The sequence below is a fragment of the Puma concolor genome, chromosome A3 (genome assembly GCF_028749965.1).
Source record: "Puma concolor isolate L17-30 chromosome A3, mPumCon1.1.hap2, whole genome shotgun sequence".
NCBI classification, from domain to species: domain Eukaryota; kingdom Metazoa; phylum Chordata; class Mammalia; order Carnivora; family Felidae; genus Puma; species Puma concolor.
Window position 1 is genome coordinate 651,296 of NC_141669.1, and position 15,158 is coordinate 666,453.

Sequence of the window (15,158 nt, forward strand, 5' to 3'; positions counted from 1 at the left end):
GGTGAGGCTGGGATCAGCCTTCCAAGGCAGAGGGAAATCTGGGGGAGCAGGTGCCAGGACAGACCGCGGGCAGCAGAGTGTAGACGCTTGGGTGAGATTGAAACGCGTGGAGAAGGAAAACGACAGCAGGCACGCGGAGTCCGCACACGCTGCCTCGTGTAACCCCACGGTCATCCCACAGGAAGCACGCGGCGTTCCCTCGCGGTGACCCGGACCTGAGACGCCCTCCGCCTTCTGGAGACCACGCAGCAAGAGGGCGCAGGGGGAGGCTTGCAGGGGTGCCGGGGGCACCGCGTGAACTTCACACGTTTTCACGTCCAGCCCAGTGACGGTTTTGGGTTCACGAGCCACATTCTGTGCCAGCTGTTACAGTTCGTACACTTTTGGAGGGACAGAGGAACCGAGCACTCAGCACCCCCCGCGGTGCCTGCAGGCGGGAGCCCCGGTCCCGGGGAGCCCTGCGTGGCCCGGCGCCTCCGAGAGGCAGTGTTCTGGGTCCCACGGCAGGAGCCGGAGGGACGCCAGGGCACCCGTCACCCCAAACCCTTCACTCCTCACCCCTGCGAGCGCAGCGCCCGTCACCCCTCACCCCTGCGAGTGTGGTGCCTGTCACTCCTCACCCTGCAAGTGGGGACCCCTTCTCCCCCCACCCCTGCAAGCACAGAGCCCGTCACTCCTCACCCCTACAAGTGCAGCACCCTTCACCCTCACCCCCCTGGGAGCAGGGCCCTTCACCCCTCACCCCTGCGAGTGCGGCGCCTGTCACTCCTCACCCATGTGAGTACAGCACCTGTCACCCCTCATCCCTGTGAGCCCAGTGCCTGTCACAACTCACCCCTGTGAGTACAGAGCCCATCACGCCTCACCCCTGCGAGTGCAGCACCCTTCACTCCTCACCCCTGTGAATGCAGTGCACGTCACTCCTCGCCCCTGTGAGCACAGAGCCTGTCAGGCCTCACCCGAGAGTGCAGCGCCCTTCATCCCTCACCCCTGCGAGCGCAGCACACGTCATGCCTCACCCTTGCGAGTGCAGTGTCCGTCACTCCTCCCCTGTGAGTGTGGTGCCCTTCACCCCTCTGAGTGCAGCGCCCATTACCCCTCACCCCTGCGAGTACAGTTCACGTCACTCCTCACCCCTGTGAGCAGAGAGCCTGTCACACCTCACCCCTGTGAGCGCAGCACCCTTCACCCTCACCGCTGGGAGCAGGGCGCCCTTCACCCCTCACCCCTGCGAGCGCGGCGCCCGTCACTCCTCACCCATGTGAGTACAGCACCTGTCACACCTCACCCCTGTGAGCGCGGTGCCCTCACGCCTGGTTTCTGTCGGAAGGACTCATCTCTGCTGAATTTTGGATTCCCCTGAGACCGGCGCACTCCTCACCCAGGGTGAGGGGACATAGGACTCTCCTACTGAGGAGTGGTTGTCACACCCGCTGGTCTGAAAAGATTTCGCGCCGATGCCCCCCGGAGTGCCCCCGCCGCACCCCTCCCACCTAGGGCTCACCTGGCCCCAGGGAAGCCCACCGGGCTGACGGAAGGAGTGACCTTCCCAGGCCTCCTATCAGACCCCTTCAATACAGTCCTGCTGCAGGACCTTGCTGCCTCTTCCTGGAAGCAAATAACTCTGAGAGCAGCATAAAGTGTACATTTTACCAAACACAGTCACATTTCACAGTAAAATGAAGACCCACAAACCCGACACTCAGGGGCCAGCAGGAGCGCGGGCAGGACCATCCACACCTCCTGACCGATCTCAGCGGCTCGGGGGGGGGAGGCTTCCTGGGCTCGGGCCTCTGCCTCCCCCCGCTCCCTGCTGCCCACACCCCACACACCTGGGCGCGAGGGTCTCCGCACAGTTGACGGTGCCCTCGTCGGGCTCCTGAACCAGCCAGGGTCAGCACCAGAGGCTCAGGCAATGCCAGAGGCCACACTCCAGCCGGCTCGGGAGTCCTGGCCGGACGACGGGACTTCCCAAGCGCCACGTCCACCGTGTCCACGTCCGGTGGCTCATCCAGCGGCTCTCCCGGTTCTGGAGGCCGCGGGTCTGGTCTCCCCTGAAGCCTCTCCACTTGGCTTGTGGGCAACCGCCCTCACCCTTGCCTGGCGACCGACCCCTTGCCTGTGTCCAGACGTCTCCCCTGAGGACACCAGTCAGATGGGACCAGGGTCCAGCCTGATGACCTCGCTTAACCTCAGTCACCTCTTTAAAGGCCCCATCTCCAAACGCAGCCATATTCTGAGGTGCTGGGGACTTCAGAAACCGAAGTTAGAGGACACCATTCGGCCCATAACAGGGTCATCAGACGAGTCCCCGCGCGAGGACTTTACGCGAGAATCCGCCTCCGGCCGCCAGCGGCCATGCGGCAGAACAGCTCCCTCTCTGCCCCTGCAGCCCCCTCGCTGCACCAGGTCTGTCTGTCCCTCACGGCTCAGCTTAGCCTCCCCCAGAACCTGCCTACAGCAGACGCTGCCTGGGGATCTGCAATTTCCACCGTTTCCCACGGGTAGCACGTCCCATCACAGCCTTAACTCATCGTGAGCCACTCGCTGACTTTTCTTCCTTCTTAGTTCTCCGCTGTCAGGCCCCGTGAAAATGGGGACTCTGCACATCTAGTCCATCAGTGCGGCCCCCACATCCCGGTTCTGGGGGACAAGTGTCAACCATCAGAGAACCAGGGCCATGGGGCAAGCACACCCTGAGATCAGAGGGGGACAGCAGCTGAGGGCTACTCACCGGCCGGAGAAACCACGAGGGGTAGGAACAGTACCAGTGAGGCGGATGGGCCACCGCACCGGGCCAAGCTCTCGTGGCCTTGTGGCTCCAAAAGGGTTGGGACAGGGGGACAGGACATGGAGCGGGCCCCCAGACCGTGTCTGCAGCATCCCAGGGGACAGAGCTTACCCGAGGAGACACAGAAACCTCTCCCTCCCTGGGGAGAAGTACAAGGGGTAAAATGTCCACGGGGGACAGGAATAGAAGGGGGACGCTGTGGATGGCGGGGGAATGGGGGCTGGGGTCTCCTGGAGGGGCACAGAAACACCCCCCAACACGCAGCCCACGGGAAGGCAGGGTCAGTCAGAAGGTTACAGACCAGCCCCTCAGCGCGGGGACAGAGGGTCAGTCGGAGGTGGCAGGACGCAGAGTGTGGGGAGCAAAGCACAGGCCCCGGGGCTGAGATGACAGAGCTCCAGCCACACAGCACAGCGCCCTGAGCCCACGGCCCTGCTCCACGCGTGTGACGTCCAACAAGAACGAATCAGGCGAGCCGAAGGGCAGGAGAAGCCACACTCCGAAGACACACAGCGATCATGAGAACCAGAGCCGGAGGACACAGTCGGAGTGACCGTACGAGGCACGGGGTGCAAGTGTGACGCACGCGTGAGGGTCTCTAGTGGGGAAAAGGGACAGACTGCAATGCCAAGGGGTCGTCATCAGGCAGATGAGTGCCATGTGTATACACACGGGGGCAGGGGGGAGAGGGAGGGACACCAGGGCTCAAAACACGGTGACACAAAAGAAGTACCTTCGGTGCCCTCAGGAGCTGACTTGACACATCCCAGGAAAGAATCGGGGAGCCCGACGGGAGGTCAATAGGAACTTTCCAGATGCAAAAGAATGAAGAGGACAGAGGCCCAGACACCCAGGGACACGCGTGCGGTTGGAGCAGGAGGAGAGAATGGGGCAAAATGAATCTCTGAAGTAAGACAGCAAACGACCCGACAAGACACGGGAAGTGCAGAGAACAAACACCACCACATCCCAGCGCCCGGTCCCCCCCAGCATCAAGGGCCCACAACCCTCATCGTCCCGTATCCCGGCACTCTGTCCCCCCAGCATCACGGGCCCACGACCCTCATCCTCCCGCATCTGGAAAGCCAAGCTTGTGTGCAGGGGCCAATCTGTGGAGTTCACAGAAGATGAACATAGCTTGCCTGATATCCTGGGCTCCAAGACCTGACGACAAAGGCACAGGAAAGGATTAGAATCTGCCTGTTATTATTTTTATTAGTTCTCTTTATTTGTAGCAATCATTCACTCATTTAAACCTCAAAAACATCATCATCTTTGTGGACATGAATTTTACATCTGCTTGATGATGAAGGCTGGGGGCAGGAAGCCAGGTGCCCAAGGTCACGGGCAGGTGCGCGGGGCCTGGGCCGACACGGACTGATGCTGATGAGGAGAGCCACAGGCCCCGACGGCCGTCAAGGCTGTGCTCTCCCCTTGTGCGGAAAGGCAAAAGAGCATTCTGAAACACTGAAATAAATGGAAAACTGAGAATCAAAAGTTTAACAAAATTAATTTAGGTGATTATTAGAGTTCTGCAGATCAGTACAATAAAACAGTAACAGCGTTCCTTGTGATCTTGATTAAAAACACACTCGTGAGTCTTTAGGCCGGGATCGCCGCGAAGGTTTCCTCCACATCTGAGCAACGCCTTGCCTTTATCTCAAGAGCAAAGCGCATCCTGGCAGAGACACCCTGATTTGAAGGCATCGTGGAACCAAGGTCATTTCTAGGGGATGTCATCTGAAATGCGTTAAGTTCCTTTAAACAGAAGACTTGCCCTTTATATGCTAATTATTTCAGTTCAAAGAACAACCCCACTGTTTAAAGGACAAGCAATGTTTGAGGAGATGTATATTAGAGACTTCGTGACTGAAACAGACCCCCGGCTTGCGGGACGCTCGGCCCCCGCTGGCCGGGAGGAAATGACATTGGCTTCTGCTTCCTCAGTAATCATACCTGACACACTAATTTTTCTGTAGCAAATAGAAATGGTCAATGTTTAGGCGACATAAACGATTCTGAAATATGTACTCCCAATGTCACTTTCCTCTCTTGGAGTTTAATTCATGAAAAGCTTTTGACCTCCTAATTTATAACTCAGAAGTGGAGTCAATGCCTTTATTGAAATTCAGCTCACGGTACCTTTATTAATTATAGATTTTAATGTGGCTTTAACATCTTGTGTCTCAACTTATTAGAAAAATATCTCTACTTTAGGAGACTATTTCTATGGGTGAACTTGGGTGTTCTGCAGCTAATTAGAAAGTGGAAGATATGGGACCACGCTGCCTGGTCCTACGGGAAACCCACAGCTGAAGTTTTCCTTTGATTTTAGAAGCTGCCTTCATGCTGAATGTTTCAGACGAGAACTGTTCTGCTTTCATGATGTGACTCTTTTTTCTTCAAGTTTTTAAAAATTCCAGTATAGGCACCTGGGGGCTCGGTTGGTTAAGCATCTGACTTCGGTTCAGGTCATGACCTCACAGTTCATGGGTTTGAGCCCCGCATCTGGCTCTGTGCTGACAGTTCAGACCCTGGAGCCTGCATTGGATTCTGTGTCTCCCTCTCTCTCTGCCCCTCCCCTGCTCATGCTTTGTCTCTCTCTCTCTCTCTCAAAACATGAACAACCATTTAAAAAAATTTTTAATCCAAGCATAGCTAACATGCAATGTCGAATTGGTTTTGGATGCACAATACGCTGACCCAACAGTTCTACACGTGACTCGGGGCTCATCATCCTTATTCCCCCCACCTCCCAAACCCCTCCCCACTGGTAACCATCATGTTGTTCATTTGCTTTTGTTTCTTAAATTCCACCTATGAGTGACATCATAGGGTGTTTTGGATCTGGCCCCTGAGGCAAGGGAAACAAAAGCAAAATTAAACTATTGGGATGTCATCCAAAGAAAAATCTTCCACACAGAGAAGGAAACAATCAACAAAACAACAAGGCAAAGTACTGGATACGAGAGCATAAGGTGGTTCTCAGCTTCCAAGAGTTTATTACACACACACACCTTTTACTGAAAACATATGACACCTCCCTTGAGGCTAGCTTGCAGCCCCGGCTGACCCCTAGCTGTTACACACAGAAACTCCTGTTCCCACGACCCGGAGGCTCAGCCCAGGTGGGTCCCCACACGGCACACTCAGCACAGCGGGTGCAACCGTGCTCCGGGTACACGCACGGCAGGGGCTCTCACACTGAGCCCGCTTTGCTGGCAGCGGCTGCTTTGGATCCGGCCCTTCTCCGACTCTGCGGCCAGTGTGCTTCCCACCACAGTGAGGAGTGGCTGACACTTGGTCCTTCCTGCCTCGCTCTCGGGAAGTGCCGTTCCATCGATGCCCAGGGCGTGTGAGCACCTCCACCCCCTCAATGCTGGTAGCACATAAGCATCACCGTCCCTTCAGGAGACGCTGGATGGGCCCGGGAGCCCCAATTCAGGGTCTGTGGTCAGCCTCAGGAACCCATAGGAATCATCTCAGGTCACCAAAGCAGCCACATCACAGACAGCTCTAGAAAGTAGAGCGGGAGCGAATTCTGGAACTTACAATCCGTGAAAAGCTGTGCGGTGTGCAAGGATGTGAGCATGAGATTCAGGCTGGGTTTGAGAATCATCATCCACTGGCTGCGTGACCTTGGCATTTAGATTTGAACTTTCTTAGCCTTGACTTTTTCATTGAAAACAGATGTAAAGTCCACATAAAAGGCTTAGCGCACGGTGAGCTCTGAATAGTCATTTGTGAGATTGTTTGGTCAAATGTTGCATCGGCACCGAGTTCCTGAAAATGGCAGTTTGTATCAGAAAACATACAAAACCGTATTTTTTAAAGGTTTGAGCAGTCCCTGCTTTCAGAGAAAGACACTGATTTCTTTTCATTCTCAGTTAATACTTCATTTTCATTTGAAAGAATTCTAACGCCATACAGGCCTGCAGATTAATGAGACGGTTGTACATCCGTGTGGGCTGAATAGTGAGTTCTCATTAAACATTGAATATCGACATTCCACTTCTCTACCAAATCAAAGCAGAACTTCCAAAAATACTTCTAAGTGATAATGTTATTATCACTGGTTTTTATTTCCATTTTTGCCATGATTAGTTATCCTCGCGTTCTCTTTATTTTTAATTTTCTAGCCACATCTTATAAGCAAAGGAATCTTAAGATGTATTGGCTGACTTGTGGGCTTTGCTCTAATTGCCTGGGTTCAATGCCACCTCTTGAAGTTACTGAGTTGGTTTGGGCAAAGCACCTGGTCTTTCTGGGTTTGCTCTCACATCTCCTCATCAAGGTACAAAACGCTCAGAGTCTTGTCTAGCACAAAGCGATCACTCAAAAATGTTAGCCACAATTACAGGGAATAAATGAAAACAAAAGTAATTTAACTGCTCCATCAGCATGTTCTTAGTCACCGTGAAGTTAGCACAAAGAACGTGGGTACCGAAGAGGGCACCTGTTGGGATGAGCACTGGGTGTTGTATGGAAACCAATTTGACAATAAATTTCATATTAAAAAAAAGAAGAATGTGACACAGGAAGGAAGGTCAGGGAAGAATTGTTTGTGGCTGCGAGTAAATTCATAGAGCATTTATCCAACTCCCAACCACACAGAATGAAACACCATTATCAGGATTTAAATTTGAAAAAACTCACATGGCTTGACTTTCAGGGAGCTACAACTTATCATTTTCCAAATGCCCAGATTTGTACTGTAGAGATAGTAATGAATTCCAGCCAACAGTGCTTTCTGCATTCTCAACAACATTAAATACAAGGCAATGTTTCGGAGGTCAGGTAAAATACAAAATGACAACACCATGGATTACACAGCAACAGAGAAAGCTGGCTTGAAGAGACGACAGTGGAATTGCAGAAGTAAAATGGGTAAAAACAAGTGATGAGCAGGAGGCATACAGCCGAAAGCAAAATCAATATTGAAGACTGAAAGTACCGTTAGACTAAAACCCTTCAAATGATATCACTTTTGATTATCATCATTATAACCAGTTTTTAAAGAAAGATTTTAAAATGAAAGGAGGTTTATAACAAATAGCATATGAGCAGCTATTCGTAAGACAATACAAGGCTACTTTAGCCTAAAAAGGCCATGCCTGGACAATGCCTGTCCACAAGAACTGAAACCACGGAAGCCACAGAATGTCCACCAAGGGGGGACGGATAAAGAGCACATGGTGTGTGCGCACACGGGTGTAACTTCTCTTGTACAGTGAAGGAACCCTGCCATGGGCAACAGCACGGATGAAGCTGGAGGGTGTCATGCTGGTGAAATGGGCCGAGGAGGACACATCTTGCGTGATTACACTTACATGGGTCCCTGGAGTCCTCAGACCCGCAGAAGCAGGGAGCGGAATGGTGGGCGCCAGGAAGTGGGGAGGGCGGGGGAGATGTGGTTCGGAGGGCGTGAACCTTCAGTTCTGCAAGATTCGGAAGTTCTAGAGGTGTGCTGTGCGATGGTGCGCCTGCAGTGACTACCCACTGGATACCTAAGCAGTCATCAGTGAGTACTTACTGTATACATAAACATTCGTTAGAGAGTATGTACTGGATACTTACCCATTCGTTAGGAAGGGGGTGCCTGGGTGGCTCAGTCGTGGAAGCATCAGACTCTTGATTTCAGCTCAGGTGATAATCTCATGGTCATGAGTTTGAGCCCCGTGTAGGGCTCTGTGCTGAGAGGGAGGAGCCTGCTTGGGATTTTCTCTCCCTCCCTCTCCCTCTGCCCCTCCCCCACTTATACGGTCTCTGTCTCTTTCAAACTAGATAAACTTTTAAAAAAGCCATTGTATTTATTTTCAACAGTAACAATTAGAATATTCATGGAGGGGCGCCTGGGTGGCTCAGTCGGTTGAGCGTCCGACTTCGGCTCAGGTCATGATCTCGCAGTCTGTGAGTTCGAGCCCTACATCGGGCTCTGTGCTGACAGCTAGGAGCCCGGAGCCTGCTTCAGATTCTGTGTCCCCCCTCTCTCTCTGCCCCTCCCCCACTCATGCTCTGTCTCTGTCTCAGAAATAAACAAACATTAAAAAAATAATAATAATAATAATAAAAGAATATTCATGGAAAAAAGATTCCACTTATACTAGAATAAAATAGTTATCAAATGATGATATTAATATAAGATGTACAAAAACTTTAGAGAGAAAGAGTTTAAAGTTCTCAAAGACAAAAACCCTGAATATATGGGGATGTACACAATGGGTATAGATGAGAAGACATAACACAGTCCATATATCAATGGTCCCTAAATTAATCTAATGATATGATGCGTTTTCCATCAAAATTCCAACAAGATGCTGAAAGAATACTTCAACTGAATTTAATATCTGTATGGAGGTATGGAGGCTGGAGGCCAAAGCTTCGGGAGACCAAGAGTCAGACGGAAGATTCCCAACAAACAGCAGGAATTATAAGTGGCCTATCAACTTACACAATATGTCATGGATAAGAAAAGGCACAGGTGGTCAGCAAAAGGACACAGATGACCTAGACAGATGTAACAATAGTGTATGGATGTATGACAGAGTTGTCACACAGAACAAGGGGATAAAATGAGCTATTTAGGGGGGGCCTGGCGGCTCAGTCAGTTAAGCGTCGGACTCTTGATTTCAGCTCAGGTCATGATCTCACAGTCGTGGATTCAAGCCACATGTTGGGCTCTGTGCTGACAGCACAGAGCCTGCTTGGGATTCTCTCTCTCTCTCTCTGTCCCTCCCCCCTCTCTCAAAATAAATACCTTAAAAAATGAGCTATTTAAAAATAAATTCCATAAAAAAGAAGATACCACCAAAGTAGACATTAAGAGAGAATACTTACAACATACATCAAAGTATCACCAGCTTGTGCTGAAACCCCACTGCACAGCATGTTCGTCCGCCGGGCAGGGGTCTTACAACAAAGCACCACAGACCAGGGGCATAAAAAACAGAATTTATTTTCTCACAGTTTGGAGGCTGAAACTCCAAGATCCAGGTAGGACTGGTGCCTTCTGAGGCCTCCTTCTTTGGCTTGTGGACGACTGTCTTCATTCACATGGAGACATGTCTGTCTGTGTCCTGGTCTCCTTTCCTTATAGTGACCCCAGTCATGTTGACTGGGCCCCCAAACAGCCTGATTTAACTCACTTGCCTCTTTGAAGACCCTGTCTCCATTCTGAGGTACTGGGGGGCCCACTTCTACATGTGATCTTCACGGGGACAAAGTTCAGCTCATAATAATAGCAACAAGAAAGAGTTGACTAATCCAAACATGGACAACGCACAGAACACGGTAATTTGTAATAAGGAAACTCACAGTTAATCCTCTGGAAAGGCAGTCAGCCTCGCTAACATTTTGCATAAAACAGAACTCAAAAGAACCATGTGATGTTATTTCACGGGCCTAGGATTTGCCCACATGAACAGGTGTAAAGATGTGCACAAATGGGCACTTTTTTTTTTTTAATTTTTTTTTTCAACGTTTATTTATTTTTGGGACAGAGAGAGACAGAGCATGAACGGGGGAGGGGCAGAGAGAGAGGGAGACACAGAATCGGAAACAGGCTCCAGGCTCTGAGCCGTCAGCCCAGAGCCTGACGCGGGGCTCAAACTCACGGACCGTGAGATCGTGACCTGGTTGAAGTCGGACGCTTAACCGACTGCGCCACCCAGGCGCCCCACAAATGGGCGCTTTTGTACGCTGAGGCAGATGCACAAATGGGTCAACGTGGTTTGGTCAACGTGTGGGAAGAACCTTGCAGAGGCGCTGACTCCACGAACCCACGTGTGCGATCCCCGCAGAGATCGTCACACACAGACACTACTGAGGCAGGACGCCATACTGTTTGTGATGGAGAAACACTGGAATCCACACAAATGCCCATCAGTAAAGCAAACGCCACAACACCTTCAGTGCCCACTGTGGGCGCGGGGACTGGTGCCAGGTACACAGCAGTTGGGAACAATAAGCACTTTCCCACCCATGTAAAACTTACCGTTTGGCCAAGGTAAATATTCAGAAATTCTAGTCTGTCACTCCCCGGACAGACTGAGGTGCTGTCCTTCCCGCAGCCACAAGGAGAGAAGGACCAGCCATGAGTGAGCCCAAGAAGCACCCCCATGAGTGTTCACCACACCCCCTCCCAGGCAGATGTGCTCAGGACTCAGCTCCTCACACACCTGTCCCATCGTGGCACGTGAGCACACACCTGGAGATCATGGGCCATAATGTCTTAACCCCGTAACCTCAGTGCCCACCGCGGGACTGGGAACCTGGGGTCCCACACGCTGGACAGGATGAGCAGGAAAACATCTACTCGTCAGCCGAGGCTGGAGGTTTGGGGCGAGGTGACCCAAGAATTCCAGTGAGAGGCGAAACAGGGAAAGCAACGGTGTGCTTCTTAAAGCAGGCGTGCAGTGCTGGCTTTCGTGACAGAGCAGTAGGAGTGACTCCAGTGCACAGAGCGCATCGTTCAAGGTGCCCGTGACATTGGCGCTTGGAACACCTAAAGGAACAACTTCCAACAGACTCAAACACGACTCTAAAGGCTGTGTTTAATGTGACAAAGTGCTTCTAAAACACACTTGAATTAACTGCAGAATGACTCTAATAATTCTGTTTCTGCATTACATTTTCAGCTGAACTTTGTTCACTTGTCTAAAAATACCTTCCTCTGAAATCCACCTGTCATCTTCAGAATCTTCACATAAAACTTTTGAAGTGATAATGATAGTACGTGTTCTTATTAAAACCTTAAGCGAAAATGTAAGCCAAAAATATTTCACATTGTTTTTCCAATGAAACCATATTTAGATACAAATTTGTTACTTATGCAACAAATATTTCTAGGATCCACTGTAAAAATATTTTTAATACTGAATTTTCTTTCTTAAGAAAATCCAAGTCAAAATAGAACATTTATTTTCCCATACCTCTATTCACATATGTAGCCTACACACCTCATTTAGAGCATAAACTATATATTACACACACATCAATAACTGTGTCGTCTTCTCTTCTTGACCTTTAAGGTCATGAGCCAGTGAAAGAAGTCATTACAAACAGCAGATGGGCAGTCTGTTGCTGCACTGAATCCAGTGAGGACAATATACACCGAAGGCTCGGAGGAACCCTGACATCCTGTACACACCCAACGCTGTATGACACGAGTTACCCACTGGCTGCAGGGAGTTCTGGAAGGCAGCCTGAGAAATTTATGTGATGAGAGAAAAACACAACAGGGAGCTGCCCCTGTTATACACGTGCCGTTTTTAGAAACTTCAATCCTCCTAGTAGAAATATCTGGAGTTTTAAGGCTGCAACCACACACTGTGTTTTGTCTTAGCCCACTCAGGTGCAAGACAAACTACCACACCCCCGGTCAGATACAGACTAGACGTTCACGTCTCAGTGCTGGAGGCTGGGGGGCCCAGGTTGGAACGCCCCTGCTGGGTGAGGATCCTTCCCCAGAGTCCTCACCATGTCTGCATGGGAGGGGTGGTGAGAAGGCCCCCGGGAGGGTGGAGCCTCCTGACCTGATCCCATGGCCCCACCTCCAACCACCGGCACCCAGGGCACTAGGATTTCAACATACGTTTTGGGGATTCAGACCGTAACACGTTTCAACGACAAACTTTGATAGTGGAGAAAAACGCAGCAAACAGATGAAAACCCACCCAACACCCCACGCACACACATGTGCACACACGTGCACACAGGTGCCCACAAAGCACACGTATGTACACTCACACCTGTGCATACACGTGTGTACATACATGTACACGTGTGCACACAGATTTTATTGAGGCCAAGGCTGTGCTGTAGGTTTCCTTAAAACTTAGATAAGAAATCACCTGCGGGGCGCCTGGGTGGCGCAGTCGGTTAAGCGTCCGACTTCAGCCAGGTCACGATCTCCCGGTCCGTGAGTTCGAGCCCTGCGTCGGGCTCTGGGCTGACGGCTCAGAGCCTGGAGCCTGTTTCCGATTCTGGGTCTCCCTCTCTCTCTGCCCCTCCCCCGTTCATGCTCTGTCTCTCTCTGTACCAAAAATAAATAAACATTGACAAAAAAAAAAAAAAATTTAAAAAAAAAGAAATCACCTGCATTATTGTTTCTCCCTCCCCTTCCTGAAAAAAAATAGAGAAAAACTTACTACATTTCATCCCTGATGAACACGCCAGGATGGGGCATTCCATTCGGGCAGGCATGTGGCTTGATCTCCAAGAACCATCTGTGTTTAGAGTAAAACAGGTGACAAATGAAAATCTTAGGATCTATAATGTATGTATTTTTATAAATGGAAAGACCAGATTGTTCGTTGGTTTATTCATTCTATTTAAAAGATTTGTCTAAAAACGTCTTTACGAAAAGAAACTAAAACATCAGGGCTTTTTTTCTCATTTGAAAAGTAGCAGACACAGACCTCTGCTACCAGCTACATGGAGGGACTGGGCCAAGCTTCATCTTGGGACATAAACATCCAGAAAATGAGACGGAATATTTTAAATCGGTGTCCTCGGGTGCCAGAAGTCAGGCAGCAGAGGGCGGGCCCCAGACAGAGAGAAGGAATGATGTCACTCTGGGCCCCTGCGGTGGCTGTGGGAGCAAACCCTCGGGGTAGGATGTTGGATTAAGAAAACTTTAGGAAAAAGTAAGACAGTAATCATCAAAGTTGAGTTTTGGTAAAGTGACGTCCCCCTCAGACGCTACCACGGGCTCAAGAATGAAGTCTTGTCATTCATGGACGCGGATGGCGTAGTCAGTGTGTGACCGACGCGTGTCTACCCTGCACGAGGACGGGAGCCCGGGGGCCGCGAGGCTGCAGAAGGGAGGGGTTTCACCGCAGAAATCACTGCGGCTCTGCCCTCTCGCACCCAGTGTGGCCAAGCGGAGGCAGAACTCTTCTTCCCGGTGAGTTTCACGTGAAAACAGAAGAGGAGCTCTGGGTCTGCTGTCGAGACTTAGTGTGGAACTTGCCTGGCTCGCCCCCCCCAACCCCCCCCCCCCAAAAAACGCTTTTTTGCCAGGACGTCGGACGGCGTCCGATGGTCATCTGCTGAGGCTCTGGGCAGGGTAAGCGTTGGGGGTCCTTCCTCGCTGCTTAGGTCTCCGTGGCCCAGTCGGGGCCCAGTGTGAATGTGCGTGTCCGCGGTGCCGGCAGCGCCTCCCCGCCCCCGCCCCGCAGGACCTCTGTGCCTGTTCTGTGTTCTGGGAGTTTTTATCACTTACCCAGCCCTTCCTCTGCCTGCCAAGGGGCAGAAACTTGCTTTTGGAGTCAGAGGCCGGCGAGCAGGGGGCCTCATCCCGGGCCGCTGACCGGGTGGCACGTGGTGGCGCATGACCCCGGGATGGGCGGGGTGCCGCAGCTGGGCTGAGGGCATCTGCCTTAGACAAGAGCAGACCAGGTTTCCCTTTGTGGGGAGAGGGAGAAAGGGACCCTGGTGCGCTTCTGGTGGGCGGCGGTGAGGCCACCGAGTCAGCAAATCCATGTCACCTCTCCCCGTACACGGAGTAGCCAGGCCACCCAGCAGGCCAGCCATGCGACGCACAGACGGTGACGCGGCTTCTGCGGCCGGAGGCCACCACGCGGGGCGGGCTTGCCCTTACAGCAGCTGACGTCACTTCCTGATGCCGTGGCACCGCCCACCCGCTGACCGCAGACGTCACCTTCCCGACGCTGCAGTGCCGTCTACCCGCTGACCACTGACGTCCCCTCCCCGGTGCTGTAGCACCGCCCACCCATCCGGCTGACCGCTGACGTCACCTTCCCGACGCTGTAGCACCGCCTCCCCGCTGACCGCTGACGTCCCCTTCCCGGGGCCAGGGCGCCACCCACCCGCTGACCAATGACGTTACCTTCCCGAGGCCACGGCGCTGCCCACCCGCTGACAGCTGAAGTCACCTTCCCGACCCTGTAGCGCTGCCTACCCGCTGACCGCTGAGGTCACCTTCCTGAGGCCACGGCACCACCCACCCGCTGACCGCTGAGTCACCTCCTGAGGCCACGGCGCCACCCACCCACTGGCCACTGACGTCATCTTCCCGACGCTGTAGCACCACCCACCCGGCTGACCACAAGCTTTCTGCCGCCCCCTCACCCCTCGTGCGTGCAGCACGGTTTGGGTATATTCACACTCAGGTACCTAACACACGAGCTGCCGTGCACGGAGCTCTAGCACAGGGCAAGCGCTCACTAATTGCAAGGATTGTATTTCTTGATGAAATTCTAATCTGCTTGCACCCCTTCTCCATTAGCTCGCTGGCTTGCTCTGTGTCGATGGCCTGTCCCGTGTTCCTGAAAACCCCCGCTGGGTGATGTCCTCTTGTGTCGTCCTTGTTTGCAGGGTAGTAAGCCTTTCAAAGTGTTGTCTG

At 52.1% G+C, this 15,158-nt stretch overlaps 1 long non-coding RNA gene across 1 annotated transcript; it reads right to left on the reverse strand.

The window, feature by feature from the left end:
- Positions 1 to 3,988: 3,988 nt before the first annotated feature.
- Positions 3,989 to 14,377, reverse strand: LOC147582176 (uncharacterized). The gene is made up of 3 exons (XR_015248657.1): positions 14,016 to 14,377; positions 12,940 to 13,017; positions 3,989 to 4,258 (listed from the first exon to the last, which is right to left on the reverse strand). It is a non-coding gene; the product is annotated as an uncharacterized LOC147582176 (long non-coding RNA).
- Positions 14,378 to 15,158: the final 781 nt, after the last annotated feature.